The 7,348-nt window shown below is 37.2% G+C and overlaps 2 long non-coding RNA genes across 5 annotated transcripts in view; one reads left to right on the top strand and one right to left on the bottom strand.

Moving 5' to 3' along the window:
• The first annotated feature begins 647 nt into the window (after positions 1-647).
• LOC111330502 (uncharacterized) lies at positions 648-1,735 on the top strand. The gene is made up of 2 exons (XR_002694799.2): positions 648-887; positions 1,248-1,735. It is a non-coding gene; the product is annotated as an uncharacterized LOC111330502 (long non-coding RNA).
• Positions 1,736-2,356: 621 nt separating this feature from the next.
• Positions 2,357-7,348, bottom strand: part of LOC148734110 (uncharacterized) — a 7,048-nt gene continuing 2,056 nt past the window's right edge. For 2 of the 4 annotated variants that reach the window (XR_015999230.1, XR_015999229.1), the window contains exons 2-3: positions 4,671-4,776; positions 2,357-2,778 (exon numbers count right to left, since the gene is read on the bottom strand). This is a non-coding gene — a long non-coding RNA (uncharacterized LOC148734110). Of the gene's footprint in view, positions 2,779-4,670; positions 5,065-6,906; positions 6,926-7,348 lie in introns of those variants that run through there. The other 2 variants (XR_015999228.1, XR_015999227.1) reach the window with 2 other exon arrangements.

Raw genomic sequence — 7,348 nt, 5'->3', positions numbered from 1 at the left:
AGAGGTTTTTTTTCAGAATTTAGCAAAAGCGCCACTACTTAGTCGAGACAAGGAGAATTTTCCACCCAAATTTTGACTTCAAAACTGATCAACGAAAATCAGCAGTACTCTGCTGATATCAATATCTTCACCGTGTCAGGAGAGGAAATATTAGCATAAAATTTCGCAATAAAGTTCTGAGGTTCCGCATATTCTTTAGTGTTGTCGAAGGACGTAACGCGAGCTATATTGGCATACTTTGGCAATGTATTCGTGAGTAAGCAACATCAGTCTTGAAAGAGTTGAACCTTCACATTGTGAGGCTTATTTCAAAATCTTGTTTAAGACCAGAAACTTTCGGTCATATGAGTTGAAACACGCCAAATAAACTGTCATAGGAAACTAGAGAGCAGTTGATACTCAAAACGAGAAATGAACGAGGAGAATCCATTGATCTCCTTACGAAATCGAAGAGCAGAACTTCCTGTTTGACAAATCATAATATTCCCGAAGGTACTCGTGAATTGGAAGAACAGCTGGAGAAACAAGATGTACGCAGTCGTGTTTCGCCAGCTGTGTTCCGCTCACAAAGTGGTCTTGAGTGCAAAGATCGTCTCAACCAATCAGCCAACGACAAATGTGACAGCTATGCTGAAGCTAGGGGTGTAGGAAAGTTTGCAGAATCATTGTGTAGAGGACTCATATTTCAACACGAAACACCACACATTCAAGTCAGTCTCACCACCTTAGTCTTGTATAACTCTGAGTTTGAGATCCAAGTTTAAAGATATATGGCGCACTTAAAGTGTATCTGCGCGCTGGTACTTTATTTTTTCATCTTTTCGTCTTTGTTCGCGCGCGAAGAAGCTTTCTCTTCTAATAACAGAATCGGTAAAAGAACTTTCAAGGTAAATATTTGTTATAAAATGTTTTGTACACAAAAAAGGGAGCTCGAATGTCAGACTAAGGATCTGTTTTCATAAAAATGTCTTTCAGTCAACCGAGAATTTAACGGTCCGCCTGAAGTAATGCACCGACCGATAACAAGCTCTGAGAAGTACTTTAAGACTTTCAAGGGCTTTGTTTGGTGCTTAAACCTGTCTTTTTTTCTTGTTCGTCTTAAGCCTAAGAGCCTCATTGAAAACCGGTCTCATTTGTTTGATGTCTATATTGTATAATGCAACAGGCAAGATATGTTTTTTATCAAAGATAAGTTAACCATTATCCTATGAAATCACGTTGATTTTTTTCTGTGTTATGAATCGCAGCTACAACGAAAACTTGAGATGGGACCGATGATCGAAAGTCGCGTAATGGACTCAGGAACTGCGCGTGCGCAGATACAGAAGGCAAAAGCTAAGGACAGTGGAACTTGGAAGTTTGGATCGACCAGGCCTCAAGAGAATTGAGGATCAATTCATTGATGATTGCTAGTTTTTACCTAACGAATAGAATTACCGAAGCAAATAAGTTGAAAATTCAATTGCTGTTAGTAAAGAGCCATAAGTTATGGAGGGGATTTTGATATCATCGACATATATTAGAATAAAGTAATGATAAACTTCCTGTAAATTGTGAAAAAAAAAAAACCATTGTGGTTATCCATGAATACATAACATGATTTCGAACGTCTATGGTGTCTAGGCAACTAATACCAGTTTTTAAAAAAGGCAATAATGTAATCTAGCTTTCTTTCTGACTCTTATGCCCCTTTTAATTAGAAAGTTTATTAAAAAGCAGACGCTGAAAGGATGAATACGGTCTGAGTTAACTCGCTTGAAGCATTGATTTCCATTAAATTAAAAAAATTACGCCTTTTCAGGTAACGTGCTTAAGTTAAGCTCATTATCTGAATAGTGCGAGTCACGTGCGATGGAAGGAGCGCAAAAAAAAATGCTTTCGTACCCTTCCCTAACGCGTGACTGGCGTTTCGCGTTTGCCCCGCGCTTGTCTCTGTTCGCCTGTAAAACGCGAAAAATTACCCCTGGTGGGCAGGCTAGGTCTGACTTTACTCTCGAGCGCATCCTTGTGAAATTTTGATGACAATCGGAAATCTCTGCGGAGGGTTCGCCAGCGTTCGATTTGTTGACCCAAGCACTTTAAGGCCTTTTTCACATTTATTCCAATAAGGAGAATATTTGCCCTTTGCACTTTAAGACCTTCGCACCTCCAAATTCTCAGACAATTTTTACCTCAAAATAGCGCATAATCTTTTGTATACCTCTCCATGCATTCCTGCGCTTTATTATGCGCATTATCATGCCACAATTTGGCTAAAACGAAATTTCCGTTCTTTAGAGGAAAACCCGAAAGGCTTTTTTTTCTCTCTCATGTCTGATTACAATCCCATTACATTACAAGTTACCATTTCTTTGGACACTTTTTTTTTCTGTCATTTTAATTACATCATTTTGGAAATTATGGGCAGATCAACTTTGTGTTTCTCACAGTACAAATATCAGTCCAGTGTCAATTTGAATCACTTTCGAGGTCAACGGCAAAGTGGCATAAACCTGTCTTTGCATCGGCCTTTTCGTGATCTAAAGTGCCTTTGGTATTGAAATCGTCGGTTAAGTCTTTTCTCTATGGATTCTTTGTTTCGCTTTTCGGGCACGAAGTCATCCGATGCTTTATTTATGTCGCTGTCCTCATCTACGTCAGGGAACCCACGTAAATGCTTGGCTTCCAAGCCCAGTAACAGAACGAGAATGATACAAGCGATGAGAAGACTGGAACGAGCCAACATCATGCAGCAGAATTATCAAAACCACGAAAATGGATCAGTTATTCGACGAATAGCTATAAGGTGAGTGAGAAATAGGAATCAACTCAGATTATTTGGACAGGTTTCATAGTATTTCGGGAACTGTTTAAAGTAATTAGACAAGTTTGCCTTAATTTGAAAAAATGCTATGTACCAAGAAAACTTAACCGATTCATTCTTGTAACTGAATGGTAGCGAACCCTTTGATGGACAAGGTAAGCTGTTATATCCTCATGTGATCTGGCTCCTGGTCAAAGTAAACGACGCGTAAACCGGGAAAAACTGAGACGATCTTCGCATTCAAGCTACAATTAAAGAAATTGCAGAAAAGAAGCCTGAAAAAATTTAGTTTTTGACAGGAATCAAACCTTTGCTGAAAAGACTCTAGTCGGGCGATACTAGTAACAACCGAGCTACGGAGCCACACGTCCAAAATGAGGCAAATTTAGAGGCGGTTTCCTCCGTACCCATAGAGAAATCTTTCATAATAAGTTAATTTGATCTGGTCACAATTAATGTCAGGCTTTTTTTCTACAATTTCTTTAAAAACCGAGTACCTGCGAAGGTAATTGTTATTCATCTGTTGTTCTAACGAGTTTTAAGATGATATTAAAGGCACTTAGTGTATGCCGCAGATCAGATCCTATCAAGGTTTTATGAGAAGATTTAAAAGTTGAGTGAAATCCTTAAACTTGACTAGTAGGGCGATACTACTTACAACTGAGCTAAGGAGCCACACGTCGAGAATGAGGCAAATTTTAGAGGCGATTTCCTCCGTGCTCATAAAGAAATCTTTCTCATTATAAGTTAATTTGATCAAGTCACAATTAATGTCAGGTTTTTTTCTACAATTTCTTTAATAACCGTGTACCTGCGAAGGCAATTGTTAATGAAGTGCAATTCGTCTGTTGTTCTAAGGAGTTATAAGATGATATTAAAGCCACTGAAAGTATGCCGCAGATCAGAATTTATCAATATTTTATGAGAAGATATTAAAGTTGAGTGAAATCCTTAAAATTGGAGATATTAACGTTTTCTGCCAACTTTCCATTAACAATAACTGGCAAGTACTCCCAGACTGGCAGCGGCGAAGTTTTCAAGGGGTATTTTTGCAGAAACTAACGAGACATTCAAAGAATGTTCTAAATATCCATGATAAGTTTAATAAAGCCGTTCTTTAGTCGTTTTTCAAATGTCACAATGCCACATCAAGTTTTAAAACTGAAGATATTTCTTAGAGTCCTCATTAAAAAAATTGATTAACACGGAATCAAATCTTAATTCTAAATCTGAAACCCTTATCCCTAAATCCAAATCCTTAATTGTCAGTTCTATTTAGATAATGTTACTAAAATTCGTGCTGAACCAATAAAAAATTTTGTTCTGAGAGTTTCGAGTTCTCAACAGATCAAATGTTGAAAACGGTGAGTGCATGTGTACACTAGTCAGGCGTCAATAGAGCAAAGACTGAATAGTCGAATTAAGATAAAACTTTTGACTAAAAAATGACCCAGATTAAAATCTTAGTTGGTTGGCCTATTCCTGAAACGTTTGCAGCATTTGTCTTTAATTTGGTTTTGGCTTTTGAGTGGGTTTTTATTATTTAGTGTTGACCTCTATTTCAGTGAACATTCTTATTACATCTTTACCCACAGATAGGTCACAATTGGTGTATATTTCTGTTATGTCATCGGTTACTCGACGAAGCAATTCCTTTAATTTTTGAGTGAGTCCTTCTCGTTCCTTTTTAGTTCGTAACCATTTTTCTTATAGGTAGTTGGGCCATAATTCTATTTCTTAAGCCAAAAGAAATTTCTGCACAATGGTAAATTACTTACAAAAACAGATTCTGAACACGAAAAGAATAAAATGTCAAGCCAGTTGCTACATTGGTAAAAGAAGGACGAAGTACATAGACTTTACTAACCGGAAGATTTTAGCCCTATTCAAGCTGATAACCTTTTTTTCTTTCAACGCCTCTTGTTCCTTCGGCTGCTTTTTACGAAAGATGCTCTTCTAGGAAACGGTTTAAACTAAATACAGAAAAATGAAGTTTTGGATTATACTATTGCCACACAACCGGAATAACCTAAATACATGCCAAACATGATAGTTTTGTTTTCCTTTTGTTCTGTTTTCTAATGGCAAAATGGATTTGCCGACAATAACATTTCCTGTGCGCTCTAGGTGTATCAATGAACCCATCTGAAAAATTTTAATTGCGACTTTTACTTAGTCAAAGCGCTGAAAGTATTACTTAAAATTGTTACATCTTAGTTTCCGGCTTTTATCATAGACATCACAACCTATGAAACTCAATATCCGAGTACGATGAAAATTCAAAAGGTGAGACAGGCAAAATGATGCCGGATTTTTTTTTTTGCAACCCATACAAACATTCTCAGTGTTTTGAGATCGATTTAAATATCTGATTTTGAAAGTCAAAATAACGTTTTTCATAAAGCTAACAAGTTTTGCCGGTGTTGAATCGAGTTGATGTCAAATGCTAGAATGACTGAAAATACAATTTATGTAAAGGACATTTTTAAGGGAAATCGCCAGTTCTTGTCCGGCACTTTTAGCGGCAATGATGTCAATCTATATATTCAGCCGGGTGTAAAAAGCCGGTGATATATCGCCAACTTGCAAAAGAGTACCAATTTGTTTGAAGAAAAAAGGAATAATTGAAAAAAGGTCAAGCATAACGGCGGGAACAATCCTTTGGCGATATTACTGCCAAACACTTTTTTTCACCGCGGCAATTGACTACTTTTGTGGCCTCTGCTGATAACCTTGTTTATCCCGCGCATTATTAGTTAGATCTTGACGAAAATATACTCTTTATTCCCAAAGTTCCAGTATCAAACGAAAATTAGCATAATTGATAGTAAATCGACTAATGGATGAGAAACTTTGTATGATAATAACGTGCGGATGATTATATGACGAGACCCGTGTTCTGATTGGCTCAGGTTTGACTGAGGGCGTAGATGACTGCATGATATATTAATTTTCAAGATGGCCGCCGTGGGAATTATACTGATGCTTTAAAAAAATGGAAAATGAAGTGAAAAATACGTAGGTGATCTCAGAGTGATTTAATTAGTACACGTTGTTATCTCAAGGCAAAACGCCTTTTAACGTGGGATGAATTGATCGCAAAGTCAATCGCTGGATAAAAGCCAATGGTCTTTTTCACCATTTGCCGCCGGGCTTTGAAGAGGCAATTTGTCTCCACACCTTTCCTGCAGAATAGCGCACATATAGAAAGCATTTTTAAAGCAGGGAATTCAGAGCGTTAAGTGGAGATCCACACCGTACAACTTTTCATTCTCGCTTTCTTTTAGTTAACATAGCTAGGATTTTTTATCAACTTAAAATTGGCTTAAACGATGATTCAAAATTTATTCAGCTTCTGGTCATGACAGATTGACAATGAACTGTAACTAATATGTAACGTTATTTGTTTCCTGTGAAAGTGGTTAAAGGGTTTTGAACAAACAGCCACCGGGCTCAGGTATTCAATAGCCTTTTTTAGCTCTTTTCATTCAGCTTTTGCAACTGTAGATAATTCATCCGAGCATTCGATAGCTGGTGAAACTCGAAAGTTTCCACGGCTCCTTAAAAAGAAAGCACCTTGCCTTTACAAAAGAGGTGGTAAAGAGAATATTTCAATAATACACAAGGGCAAATAATTGAGATAAGGATAAGCAGGACGAAAAATAACTTTCCAAATTACCTTGGTTTCCTCGAAAGTATCAGTGTCCATAACTTACATTCGGGACCAAAAGACCGTTAATATTGAAATAAAAAAGCTTTGGCTTTCTAGTCCATATTTGACTTCAAAGCTAATGCCAACTCCACTTGTTTTCAGTCAAAGGTAATTTCAAATAATCCAGACGGGTGTTAATAATAAAGTATCGCGGGAAAAGGTAAAGGACACTAAAAAAGTCTTGTGTATGAGCTTTGGTTGACTTGACTGCCGCGTTTGAGTGATTCGAGATACAGTAAAGGCCAAAAGCGTAATACTGAATCAAAATTAAAATCGGGAAGGTATTGTGAAATAAACTTGATCAGCACTTTTTTGACAGCTCGGGTCAGACGTGATTACTTGCTATGTCTATTATGCTTTCAGGGGATAATTCCTAAACTGAAAAACTTACCCTTAGGGTTTGCTTGTCGAAAAAGTGATCTGTCCTCTTTTGCCTCGATGTAAGGATCCTTTAAGTTTCATGCCCAGTTGATATCACTGTTAATTCAGGTTTTATTAAGTTGATTTTCCCTTGTCAACCTGTCATCGGGCCATGCAACTGCCTCTAGAGCAATTTTTTATGTTTGACACCTTGTCAATTAAAAAAAAAGTTATTTTAATTCATCATAGATATTAACGAAGCATACGATATTACGTCTGGTCGAAGGCCGAAAACGGAATCACAAAAAAAGAATAAAAGGCACCTTTGTGAAAAATTCTTTAATGATCAGGGAATAACCAGAACCTTAACGAAAACGTTGGAGCGTAGTGGTTACGATAATTGACGCCCGCGAATTTAGTTAGCGGATTAGATGAAAAAAAATTTTTATCATTTTCACCTGCCAACAAGTAAA

Source organism: Stylophora pistillata, chromosome 3, assembly GCF_964205215.1.
Source record: "Stylophora pistillata chromosome 3, jaStyPist1.2, whole genome shotgun sequence".
Taxonomy (NCBI): Eukaryota; Metazoa; Cnidaria; class Anthozoa; order Scleractinia; family Pocilloporidae; genus Stylophora; species Stylophora pistillata.
The sequence above is the reverse complement of the archived record's forward strand: the minus strand, read 5'-3'. Positions and strand labels throughout refer to the sequence as shown.